Consider the following 15,477-nt stretch of genomic DNA (forward strand, 5'->3'; position numbering starts at 1 on the left):
TTCAATGAAACAAACTTCAATGAGTAGAGCTTCTCTTATTCATTCAATGTCTTGTGTTTAACGCATTCATTCAATGAACCAAACTGCATTCATCCTTTCATGGAATGAAAGTTAAGCCATTCATTCAATAACGTAAACGTTGTTTATTGATTAAATGAAACAAACTTGACTCATGCATTTAATGAAGCAAAATGACATCGTCGTTTATTCAAAGAATCAAACGTTCTTAATTGATTCAACGAAACAAACTAAACTGATTCATTGAAAGGATCAAACTGCATTCATTCTTTCAATGAATCAAACTTCAATCGTACATTCAATGAAACAAATGGTAATCATTGAGTCAATGAAACAAACTAAATTCATTCATTTATTTAATCTAACTAAAATCATTCATTTCTTTTAAGAATCTATCTACTCTCACACATTCAATAAACCAAATTGCACGCGTTAGTTCAATTAGTAGACCTTCTCTCATTCATTCAATGTGTCGAGCTTAACGCATTTGAGATGAACCAAACGTTATACATTGAGTCAATAAAACAAACTAAACTCTATCGTTTAAAGAATATAACCGCATTCAATCAATGAATCATACTGCACTCATTCAAACAATGAAATGAACTCCACATGTTAATTTAATGAGTCTAGCTTCTCTCATTCATTGAATGACTCGAATATAATGCATTCATTCAATGAATCAAACTGCATTCAATAAATGATTGAAATTATTGAATTAAATGTTGTTCATTGATTCAATGAAACAAACGAACTCACGGATTTCATGAATCAAATGTCCATTAAATGAATCCAACAATATTTAGTAATTCAATGAAACGAACTTAAATCACACAATTAATGAATGAAACTGCACTCGTTTATTAAATGAATCTTACTGCCGTCTTTTGGTCAATGAATCAACCTACACTCATTAATTCAATGTCTCAAGCTTAACGCATCAATTCCTTGAATCAAACTGCATTCATTCTTTCATTTTCTTAAAACTCCAGTCTTTCAATCAATCAATGAATTAAACGTTGTTCTTTGATTCCATGAAACAAACTTAACTCACGCATTTAATGAATTAAACTGCATTCATTTATTTAATGAATCTGATTTCAATCCTTCAATCGAAAGTTGAAGTCAATGAAACGAACAAAACTCATTCATTTAAGGAATCGAACAGCATTCATTCATTCAAAGAAACAAAACTGAACGTGTTAATTCAAGATGGAGAGCTTGCCTCATTCATTCAATGTAATGAACCAAACTGCATTCATTCTTTCATTGAGTGAAACGGTATTCGTTCATTCAATTAAACTCTTGTATTTATTGTGTCAAACTGCATTCATTCCTTTAATGACACAAACTTCAATCGTTCATTCGATGTATCAAACGTTATTCCTTGATTGAATGAAACAAACTTAAATCAAACATTCAATGAATTAAACTGCACTTATTTATTTACTGAACCAAACTGCACTCATCCATTCAAAGTGAGACAAACTGAACGTGTTAATCCAATGTGTAGAGCTTCTACCATACATTCACTGTCTTGAGCTTAACACAATCATTCGATGAATCAAACTGCATTCATGCTATCATTCTTCAATCTTTCATTCAATGAATCTTACGGTATTCATTGATTCATTGAAACTTACTGCTTTCTTTCATTCACTCATTCATTCAATGAATCACACTCTATGAATTAATTTATTAAATAAAACTTCAATCATTCATTCATGGAATTGCACGTTGCTCATTTAATGATTAAATGAATCAAACCACTCATTCAGTCAATGAATCAAACGGCATTCATTCACTTAATGATGCTGACATCAATCGTTCATTCAGTCAATGAAACAAACTAAACTCATTCATTTAGTGAATCAAACTGCATTAATTTATTTAATGTGTCAAACTTCAACAGTTCATTCCAAGAATCAAACGTGTCAATGAAGGAAACTTCTCATTAATTTAATGAATCTATCTGTATTCTTTCATTCAATGAAACAAACTGCACTCATTCATTCAATCACTTGTAAATTCAATGAATAGAGCCTCTGTCATGCATTCATTATCTCGAAATTAAAGTATTCATTCAGTGAATCAAACTGCATTCGTCCATTAAACGAAACAAACATTATTTGTTGATTCATTGAAACGATCTTAAATCATGACTTTCATGAATCAAACAGCACTCATTCATTCAATGAACCTTACTGGCTTCTTTCATTCAATGAACCAAACTGCACTCCCTCATTCAAAGTCTCGAGCTTAACGCATTCATTCAATGAATTCAACAGCATTCATTCTTTCATTGAATCAATTAAACAAACTGAACACATTCATTTAATTAAGCAAACAGCATTCATTCAATGAAATACACGCGCTGATTCAATGACTCGAGCTTCTTTCATTCATTAATGTCTTGAGCTTAGCAAATTTATTCAATGAATCAAACTGCATTCATTCTGTCATTGCATCAAACTTAAATCATTCATTCAATGAACTAAACATTGTTCATTGATTCAATGAACCAATCTGAACGTATGCATTTAATGAATCAAACTGCATTCATTCATTGCATGAATCCGACATCAATCGATCATTCAATGAATCAAACGTTATTCTTTGATACAATGAATCAAACAAAACTCATTCATTTAATGAAACAAACTGCATTCAATCTTTCATTGAACGAAACTTCAGCCATTCATTCAATTAATTAAACGTTTTTCATTGATCCAATGAAACAATCTTAATGAGTCATGCATTTAATGAGTGAAACTGCATTCATTCATTTACTGTAACGAAATTGAACCGTTCAATCCAAGAATCAAACGTTATTCATTGAGTCAATGAAACAAACCAAACTCATTCATTGACTTTATTCATTTAATGAATCCATCATCAATCGTTCATTCAATGAAAAAAACGTTAATCAATGATTCAATGAAACAAACTTAAACCATACATTTAACAAATCAAACTGCACTCCTTCAGTTAATGAATCAAACTATACTAATTCATTCAATGAAATAAATTGCACGTGTTATTTCAAATATTCATTCAATGAATCTGACTTCAATCGTTCATTCAATGTATCAGACGTTATTCGTTGATATAATGAATCAAACCAAACTCATTTATTTAATGAAGCTAACTGCCTTCTTTCATTCAATAAATTAAGCTGCATTCATTCATTCAAGGAAACAAACTGCTGGTGTTAATTCAATGAATCGAGCTTCACTCATTCATTGAGTTAACGCATTCATTCAATGAATAAAACTGCCTTTATTCTTTCAATGAATGAAACTAAATCAATCATTCAATGAATTAACCTTTGCTCATTGAGTGGATGAAACAATCTTAACTCTTGCATGTAATGAAGCAAACTGCATTCATTTATTTAATGCGTCAATCTTCAATCTTCAATGTATGAAACGTTATTCATACAGTCAGTGAAACAAACTTAAATCATTCATTCATTGAATCAAACTGCATTTCACAGAATCAAGAAATAACGTTTGTTTCACTTAATGAACGAATTCAGTTTGACTCATTAAATTAATATGATTAGTTTGATTCATTGTATCAAAATTTACGTGTGATTCATTGAATGAACGATTGCTGTCATGCAGTGAATGAATGCAGTTAGATTCATTCAATGAATCGAACTACATTCGTTTATCATTCTTTGAGTGCATGAAAAAACTAAACACGTTTATTTAATGAATCTAACTGCATTCATTCACTGCATGACAGCAATCGTTCATTCAATGAATCACATATAAATTTTGATCCAATGAATCAAACTAATCTCATTAATTTAATGAGTCAAACTGAATTCGTTCATTAAATGAAACAAACGTTATTTCTTGATGCAGTGAAACATACTTAAATCATACATTTAAGGAATCAAACTGCTTCAATGAAACAAACTCACATCATGCATTTACTGAATTAAACTGCGCTCATTAATATCATGACTCTAACTGCCTTTTTTCATTCAATGAATCCAGCTGCATTCATTCATTCATGAAACAAACTGCACGTGTTAATTCAATCAGTCGAGCTTTACTCATCCTTTCAAAGTCTTGAGCTTAATGAATCCAACTGCATTAATTCTTCCGTTGAATGATGCCTCAACCATTCATTCAATGAATAAAACGTTATTCATTGCTTCAATGAAACAAACTCACATCATGCATTTACTGAATTAAACTGCATTCATTAATTAAAATAATATGACATTAATAGTTCATTCAATGAATCAAACGTTATTCAACGATTCAATGAAAAAAACCTAAACTTATTTATTTAATTAATCTAACAGCTTTCATTCAATGAATCAAACTGCACTCGTTCATTCAATGAAACAAACTTCAATGAGTAGAGTTTCTCTTATTCATTCAATGTCTTGTGTTTAACGCATTCATTCAATGAACCAAACTGCATTCATCCTTTCATGGAGTGAAAGTTAAGCCATTCATTCAATAACTTAAACGTTGTTTATTGATTAAATGAAACAAACTTGACTCATGCATTTAATGAAGTAAAATGACATCGTCGTTTATTCAATGAATCAAACGTTCTTAATTGATTCAACGAAACAAACTAAACTCATTCATTGAAAGGATCAAACTGCATTCAAACTTTCAATGAATCAAACTTCAATCGTACATTCAATGAAACAAATGGTATTCATTGAGTCAATGAAACAAACTAAATTCATTCATTTATTTAATCTAACTAAAATCATTCTTTTAAGAATCTATCTACTCTCACACATTCAATAAACCAAATTGCACGCGTTAGTTCAATTAGTAGACCTTCTCTCATTCATTCAATGTGTCGAGCTTAACGCATTTGAGATGAACCAAACGTTATACATTGATTCAATAAATCAAACTAAACTCTATCGTTTAAAGAATATAACCGCATTTATTCAATCAATGAATCATACTGCACTCATTCAATCAATGAAACGAACTCCACATGTTAATTTAATGAGTCTAGCTTCTCTCATTCATTGAATGACACGAATATAATGCATTCATTCAATGAATCAAACTGCACTCGATCATTCATTCAATAAATGATTGAAATTATTGAATTAAATGTTGTTCATTGATTCAATGAAAGAAACGAACTCACGGATTTCATGAATCAAATGTCCATTAAATGAATCCAACAATATTTATTAATTCAATGAAACGAACTTAAATCACACAATTAATGAATGAAACTGCACTCGTTTATTAAATGAATCTTACTGCCGTCTTTTGGTCAATGAATCAACCTACACTCATTAATTCAATGTCTCAAGCTTAACGCATCAATTCCTTGAATCAAACTGCATTCATTCTTTCATTTTCTTAAAACTCCAGTCTTTCAATCAATCAATGAATTAAACGTTGTTCTTTGATTCCATGAAACAAACTTAACTCACGCATTTAATGAATTAAACTGCATTCATTTATTTAATGAATCTGATTTCAATCCTTCAATCGAAAGTTGAAGTCAATGAAACGAACAAAACTCATTCATTTAAGGAATCGAACAGCATTCATTCATTCAAAGAAACAATGGAGAGCTTGCCTCATTCATTCAATGTAATGAACCAAACTGCATTCATTCTTTCATTGAGTGAAACGGTATTCGTTCATTCAATTAAACTCTTGTATTTATTGTGTCAAACTGCATTCATTCCTTTAATGACACAAACTTCAATCGTTCATTCGATGTATCAAACGTTATTCCTTGATTGAATGAAACAAACTTAAATCATACATTCAATGAATTAAACTGCACTTATTTATTTACTGAACCAAACTGCACTCATTCATTCAAAGTGAGACAAACTGAACGTGTTAATCCAATGTGTAGAGCTTCTATCATACATTCACTGTCTTGAGCTTAACACAATCATTCGATGAATCAAACTGCATTCATGCTATCATTGAATTATTCTTCAAACTTTCACTCAATGAATCTTACGGTTTTCATTGATTCATTGAAACTTACTGCTTTCTTTCATTCAATGAATCAAACTTCACTCATTCCTTCAATGAATCACACTCTATGAATAACTGTATTAAATAAAACTTCAATCATTCATTCATGGAATTGCACGTTGCTCATTTAATGATTAAATGAATCAAACCACTCATTCAGTCAATGAATCAAACGGCATTCATTCACTTAATGATGCTGACATCAATCGTTCATTCAGTCAATGAAACAAACTAAACTCATTCATTTAGTGAATCAAACTGCATTAATTTATTTAATGTGTCAAACTTCAACAGTTCATTCCAAGAATCAAACGTGTCAATGCAGGAAACTTCTCATTAATTTAATGAATCTATCTGTATTCTTTCATTCAATGAAACAAACTGCACTCATTCATTCAATCACTTGTAAATTCAATGAATAGAGCTTCTGTCATGCATTCACTATCTCGAAATTAAAGTATTCATTCAGTGAATCAAACTGCATTCGTCCATTAAACGAAACAAACATTATTTGTTGATTCATTGAAACGAACTTAAATCATGACTTTCATGAATCAAACAGCACTCATTCATTCAATGAACCTTACTGCCTTCTTTCATTCAATGAACCAAACTGCACTCCCTCATTCAATGTCTCGAGCTTAACGCATTCATTCAATGAATTCAACAGCATTCATTCTTTCATTGAATCAATTAAACAAACTGAACACATTCATTTAATTAAGCAAACAGCATTCATTCCATGAAACAAACTACACGCGCTGATTCAATGACTCGAGCTTCTTTCATTCATTAATGTCTTGAGCTCAGCAAATTTATTCAATGAATCAAACTGTATTCATTCTGTCATTGCATCAAACTTAAATCATTCATTCAATGAACTAAACGTTGTTCATTGATTCAATGAACCAATCTGAACGTATGCATTTAATGAATCAAACTGCATTCATTCATTGCATGAATCCGACATCAATCGATCATTCAATGAATCAAACGTTATTCTTTGATACAATGAATCAAACAAAACTCATTCATTTAATGAAACAAACTGCATTCAATCTTTCATTGAATGAAACTTCAGCCATTCATTCAATCAATTAAACGTTTTTCATTGATCCAATGAAACAATCTTAACTCATGCATTTAATGAGTGAAACTGCATTCATTCATTTACTGTAACGAAATTGAACAGTTCAATCCAAGAATCAAACGTTATTCATTGAGTCAATGAAACAAACCAAACTCATTCATTGACTTTATTCATTTAATGAATCTATCATCAATCGTTCATTCAATGAATAAAACGTTAATCAATGATTCAATGAAACAAACTTAAACCATACATTTAACAAATCAAACTGCACTCCTTCATTTAATGAATCAAACTATACTAATTCATTCAATGAAATAAACTGCACGTGTTCATTCAAATATTCATTCAATGAATCTGACTTCAATCGTTCATTCAATGTATCAGACGTTATTCGTTGATATAATGAATCAAACCAAACTCATTCATTTAATGAAGCTAACTGCCTTCTTTCATTCAATAAATCAAGCTGCATTCATTCATTCAAGGAAACAAACTGCTGGTGTTAGTTCAATGAGTCGAGTTTCACTCATTCATTCAATGTCTTGAGTCAACGCATTCATTCAATGAATAAAACTGCCTTTATTCTTTCAATGAATGAAACTAAATCAATCATTCAATGAATTAACCTTTGCTCATTGAGTGGATGAAACAATCTTAACTCTTGCATGTAATGAAGCAAACTGCATTCATTTATTTAATGCGTCAACCTTCAATCTTCAATGTATGAAACGTTATTCATACAGTCAGTGAAACAAACTTAAATCATTCATTCATTGAATCAAACTGCATTTCACAGAATCAAGAAATAACGTTTGTTTCATTTAATGAACGAATTCAGTTTGACTCATTAAATTAATATGATTAGTTTGATTCATTGTATCAAAATTTACGTGTGATTCATTGAATGAACGATTGCTGTCATGCAGTGAATGAATGCAGTTAGATTCATTCAATGAATCGAACTACAATCGTTTATCACTCTTTGAGTGCATGAAAAAACTAAACACGTTTATTTAATGAATTTAATGCATTCATTCACTGCATTACAGCAATCGTTCATTCAATGAATCACATGTAAATTTTGATCCAATGAATCAAACTAATCTCATTAATTTAATGAGTCAAACTGAATTCGTTCATTAAATGAAACAAACGTTATTTCTTGATGCAGTGAAACATACTTAAATCATACATTTAAGGAATCAAACTGCGCTCATTAATATCATGACTCTAACTGCCTTTTTTCATTCAATGAATCCAGCTGCATTCATTCATTCATGAAACAAACTGCACGTGTTAATTCAATCAGTCGAGCTTTACTCATTCTTTCAATGTCTTGAGCTTAATGAAACCAACTGCATTAATTCTTCCGTTGAATGATGCCTCAACCATTCATTCAATGAATAAAACGTTATTCATTGCTTCAATGAAACAAACTCACATCATGCATTTACTGAATTAAACTGCATTCATTAATTAAAATAATATGACATTAATAGTCCATTCAATGAATCAAACGTTATTCAACGATTCAATGAAAAAACCCTAAACTTATTTATTTAATTAATCTAACAGCTTTCATTCAATGAATCAAACTGCACTCGTTCATTCAATGAAACAAACTTCAATGAGTAGAGTTTGTCTTATTCATTTAATGTCTTGTGTTTAACGCATTCATTCAATGAACCAAACTGCATTCATCCTTTCATGGAATGAAAGTTAAGCCATTCATTCAATAACTTAAACGTTGTTTATTGATTAAATGAAACAAACTTGACTCATGCATTTAATGAAGTAAAATGACATCGTCGTTTATTCAATGAATCAAACGTTCTTAATTGATTCAACGAAACAAACTAAACTCATTCATTGAAAGGATCAAACTGCATTCATTCTTTCAATGAATCAAACTTCAATCGTACATTCAATGAAACAAATGGTATTCATTGAGTCAATGAAACAAACTAAATTCATTCATTTATTTAATCTAACTAAAATCATTCTTTTAAGAATCTATCTACTCTCACACATTCAATAAACCAAATTGCACGCGTTAGTTCAATTAGTAGACCTTCACTCATTCATTCAATGTGTCGAGCTTAACGCATTTGAGATGAACCAAACGTTATACATTGAGTCAATAAATCAAACTAAACTCTATCGTTTAAAGAATATAACCGCATTCATTCAATCAATGAATCATACTGCACTCATTCAATCAATGAAACGAACTCCACATGTTAATTTAATGAGTCTAGCTTCTCTCATTCATTGAATGACACGAATATAATGCATTCATTCAATGAATCAAACTGCACTCGATCATTCAATCAATAAATGATTGAAATTATTGAATTAAATGTTGTTCATTGATTCAATGAAAGAAACGAACTCACGGATTTCATGAATCAAATGTCCATTAAATGAATCCAACAATATTTAGTAATTCAATGAAACGAACTTAAATCACACAATTAATGAATGAAACTGCACTCGTTTATCAAATGAATCTTACTGCCGTCTTTTGGTCAATGAATCAACCTACACTCATTAATTCAATGTCTCAAGCTTAACGCATCAATTCCTTGAATCAAACTGCATTCATTCTTTCATTTTCTTAAAACTTCAGTCTTTATTTAATGAATCTGATTTCAATCCTTCAATCGAAAGTTGAAGTCAATGAAACGAACAAAACTCATTCATTTAAGGAATCGAACAGCATTCACTCATTCAAAGAAGCAATGGAGAGCTTGCCTCATTCATTCAATGTAATGAACCAAACTGCATTCATTCTTTCATTGAGTGAAACGGTATTCGTTCATTCAATTAAACTCTTGTATTTATTGTGTCAAACTGCATTCATTCCTTTAATGACACAAACTTCAATCGTTCATTCGATGTATCAAACGTTATTCCTTGATTGAATGAAACAAACTTAAATCATACATTCAATGAATTAAACTGCACTTATTTATTTACTGAACCAAACTGCACTCATTCATTCAAAGTGAGACAAACTGAACGTGTTAATCCAATGTGTAGAGCTTCTATCATACATTCACTGTCTTGAGCTTAACACAATCATTCGATGAATCAAACTGCATTCATGCTATCTTTGAATTATTCTTCAATCTTTCATTCAATGAATCTTATGGTATTCATTGATTCATTGAAACTTACTGCTTTCTTTCATTCAATGAATCAAACTTCACTCATTCCTTCAATGAATCACACTCTATGAATAACTGTATTAAATAAAACTTCAATCATTCATTCATGGAATTGCACGTTGCTCATTTAATGATTAAATGAATCAATTCAGTCAATGAATCAAACGGCATTCATTCACTTAATGATGCTGACATCAATCGTTCATTCAGTCAATGAAACAAACTAAATTCATTTAGTGAATCAAACTGGATTAATTTATTTAATGTGTCAAACTTCAACAGTTCATTCCAAGAATCAAACGTGTCAATGAAGGAAGCTTCTCATTAATTTAATGAATCTATCTGTATTCTTTCATTCAATGAAACAAACTGCACTCATTCATTCATTCAATCACTTGTAAATTCAATGAATAGAGCTTCTGTCATGCATTCACTATCTCGAAATTAAAGTATTCATTCAGTGAATCAAACTGCATTCGTCCATTAAACGAAACAAACATTATTTGTTGATTCATTGAAACGAACTTAAATCATGACTTTCATGAATCAAACAGCACTCATTCATTCAATGAACCTTACTGCCTTCTTTCATTCAATGAACCAAACTGCACTCCCTCATTCAATGTCTCGAGCTTAACGCATTCATTCAATGAATTCAACAGCATTCATTCTTTCATTGAATCAATTAAACAAACTGAACACATTCATTTAATTAAGCAAACAGCATTCATTCAATGAAACAAACTACACGCGCTGATTCAATGACTCGAGCTTCTTTCATTCATTAATGTCTTGAGCTTAGCAAATTTATTCAATGAATCAAACTGTATTCATTCTGTCATTGCATCAAACTTAAATCATTCATTCAATGAACTAAACGTTGTTTATTGATTCAATGAACCAATCTGAACGTTTGCATTTAATGAATCAAACTGCATTCATTCATTGCATGAATCCGACATCAATCGATCATTCAATGAATCAAACGTTATTCTTTGATACAATGAATCAAACAAAACTCATTCATTTAATGAAACAAACTGCATTCAATCTTTCATTGAATGAAACTTCAGCCATTCATTCAATTAATTAAACGTTTTTCATTGATCCAATGAAACAATCTTAACTCATGCATTTAATGAGTGAAACTGCATTCACTCATTTACTGTAACGAAATTGAACCGTTCAATCCAAGAATCAAACGTTATTCATTGAGTCAATGAAACAAACCAAACTCATTCATTGACTTTATTCATTTAATGAATCTATCATCAATCGTTCATTCAATGAAAAAAACGTTAATCAATGATTCAATGAAACAAACTTAAACCATACATTTAACAAATCAAACTGCACTCCTTCATTTAATGAATCAAACTATACTAATTCATTCAATGAAATAAACTGCACGTGTTAATTCAAATATTCATTCAATGAATCTGACTTCAATTGTTCATTCAATGTATCAGACGTTATTCGTTGATATAATGAATCAAACCAAACTCATTCATTTAATGAAGCTAACTGCCTTCTTTCATTCAATAAATCAAGCTGCATTCATTCATTCAAGGAAACAAACTGCTGGTGTTAATTCAATGAGTCGAGCTTCACTCATTCATTCAATGTCTTGAGTTAACGCATTCATTCAATGAATAAAACTGCCTTTATTCTTTCAATGAATGAAACTAAATCAATCATTCAATGAATTAACCTTTGCTCATTGAGTGGATGAAACAATCTTAACTCTTGCATGTAATGAAGCAAACTGCATTCATTTATTTAATGCGTCAATCTTCAATCTTCAATGTATGAAACGTTATTCATACAGTCAGTGAAACAAACTTAAATCATTCATTCATTGAATCAAACTGCATTTCACAGAATCAAGAAATAACGTTTGTTTCACTTAATGAACGAATTCAGTTTGACTCATTAAATTAATATGATTAGTTTGATTCATTGTATCAAAATTTACGTGTGATTCATTGAATGAACGATTGCTGTCATGCAGTGAATGAATGCAGTTAGATTCATTCAATGAATCGAACTACAATCGTTTATCATTCTTTGAGTGCATGAAAAAACTAAACACGTTTATTTAATGAATCTAACTGCATTCATTCACTGCATGACAGCAATCGTTCATTCAATGAATCACATGTAAATTTTGATCCAATGAATCAAACTAATCTCATTAATTTAATGAGTCAAACTGAATTCGTTCATTAAATGAAACAAACGTTATTTCTTGATGCAGTGAAACATACTTAAATCATACATTTAAGGAATCAAACTGCTTCAATGAAACAAACTCACATCATGCATTTACTGAATTAAACTGCGCTCATTAATATCATGAGTCTAACTGCCTTTTTTCATTCAATGAATCCAGCTGCATTCATTCATTCATGAAACAAACTGCGCGTGTTAATTCAATCAGTCGAGCTTTACTCATCCTTTCAAAGTCTTGAGCTTAATGAATCCAACTGCATTAATTCTTCCGTTGAATGATGCCTCAACCATTCATTCAATGAATAAAACGTTTTTCATTGCTTCAATGAAACAAACTCACATCATGCATTTACTGAATTAAACTGCATTCATTAATTAAAATAATATGACATTAATAGTTCATTCAATGAATCAAACGTTATTCAACGATTCAATGGAAAAAAAACCTAAACTTATTTATTTAATTAATCTAACAGCTTTCATTCAATGAATCAAACTGCACTCGTTCATTCAATGAAACAAACTTCAATGAGTAGAGTTTCTCTTATTCATTCAATGTCTTGTGTTTAATGCATTCATTCAATGAACCAAACTGCATTCATCCTTTCATGGAATGAAAGTTAAGCCATTCATTCAATAACGTAAACGTTGTTTATTAATTAAATGAAACAAACTTGACTCATGCATTTAATGAAGCAAAATGACATCGTCGTTTATTCAGTGAATCAAACGTTCTTAATTGATTCAACGAAACAAAATAAACTGATTCATTGAAAGGATCAAACTGCATTCATTCTTTCAATGAATCAAACTTCAATCGTACATTCAATGAAACAAATGGTATTCATTGAGTCAATGAAACAAACTAAATTCATTCATTTATTTAATCTAACTAAAATCATTCTTTTAAGAATCTATCTACTCTCACACATTCAATAAACCAAATTGCACGCGTTAGTTCAATTAGTAGACCTTCTCTCATTCATTCAATGTGTCGAGCTTAACGCATTTGAGATGAACCAAACGTTATACATTGAGTCAATAAATCAAACTAAACTCTATCGTTTAAAGAATATAACCGCATTCATTCAATCAATGAATCATACTGCACTCATTCAATCAATGAAACGAACTCCACATGTTAATTTAATGAGTCTAGCTTCTCTCATTCATTGAATGACACGAATATAATGCATTCATTCAATGAATCAAACAGCATTCGATCATTCATTCAATAAATGATTGAAATTATTGAATTAAATGTTGTTCATTGATTCAATGAAACAAACGAACTCACGGATTTCATGAATCAAATGTCCATTAAATGAATCCAACAACATTTAGTAATTCAATGAAACGAACTTAAATCAAACAATTAATGAATGAAACTGCACTCGTTTATTAAATGAATCTTACTGCCGTCTTTTGGTCAATGAATCAACGTACACTCATTAATTCAATGTCTCAAGCGTAACGCATCAATTCCTTGAATCAAACTGCATTCACTCTTTCATTTTCTTGAAACTCCAGTCTTTCAATCAATCAATGAATTAAACGTTGTTCTTTGATTCCATGAAACAAACTTAACTCACGCATTTAATGAATTAAACTGCATTCATTTATTTAATGAATCTGATTTCAATCCTTCAATCGAAAGTTGAAGTCAATGAGACGAACAAAACTCATTCATTTAAGGAATCGAACAGCATTCATTCATTCAAAGAAACAAAACTGAACGTGTTAATTCAAGATGGAGAGCTTGCCTCATTCATTCAATGTAATGAACCAAACTGCATTCATTCTTTCATTGAGTGAAACGGTATTCGTTCATTCAATTAAACTCTTGTATTTATTGTGTCAAACTGCATTCATTCCTTTAATGACACAAACTTCAATCGTTCATTCGATGTATCAAACGTTATTCCTTGATTGAATGAAACAAACTTAAATCATACATTCAATGAATTAAACTGCACTTATTTATTTACTGAACCAAACTGCACTCATTCATTCAAAGTGAGAAAAACTGAACGTGTTAATCCAATGTGTAGATCTTCTATCATACATTCACTGTCTTGAGCTTAACACAATCATTCGATGAATCAAACTGCATTCATGCTATCATTGAATTACTCTTCAATCTTTCATTCAATGAATCTCACGGTATTCGTTGATTCATTGAAACTTACTGCTTTCTTTCATTCAATGAATCAAACTTCACTCATTCCTTCAATGAATCACACTGTATGAATTAATTTATTAAATAAAACTTCAATCATTCATTCATGTAATTGCACGTTGCTCATTTAATGATTAAATGAATTAAACCACTCATTCAGTCAATGAATCAAACGGCATTCATTCACTTAATGATGCTGACATCAATCGTTCATTCAGTCAATGAAACAAACTAAATTCATCAAACTGCATTAATTTATTTAATGTGTCAAACTTCAAAAGTTCATTCCAAGAATCAAACGTGTCAATGAAGGAAACTTCTCATTAATTTAATGAATCTATCTGTATTCTTTCATTCAATGAATCAAACTGCACTCATTCATTCAATCACTTGTAAATTCAATGAAGAGAGCTTCTGTCATGCATTCGAAATTAAAGTATTCATTCAGTGAATCAAACTGCATTCGTCCATTAAACGAAACAAACATTATTTGTTGATTCATTGAAACGAACTTAAATCATGAATTTCATGAATCAAACAGCACTAATTCATTTAATGAATCTTACTGCCTTCTTTCATTCAATGAACCAAACTGCACTCCCTCATTCAATGTCTCGAGCTTAACGCATTCATTCAATGAATTCAACAGCATTCATTCTTTCATTGAATGAAACGTTACTCATTCATTCAATGAATCAACGCTTTTCATTGGTTCAATGCATGAGTTTCCAGTCATTTTATGTATCTGAGAGAAATCGTTTATTCAATGACTCAAACATTATT

The sequence above is a fragment of the Chiloscyllium plagiosum genome, unplaced genomic scaffold (genome assembly GCF_037043375.1).
Source record: "Chiloscyllium plagiosum isolate Xiang-an unplaced genomic scaffold, Cpla_swu_hap1 HiC_scaffold_20, whole genome shotgun sequence".
NCBI classification, from domain to species: Eukaryota; Metazoa; Chordata; class Chondrichthyes; order Orectolobiformes; family Hemiscylliidae; genus Chiloscyllium; species Chiloscyllium plagiosum.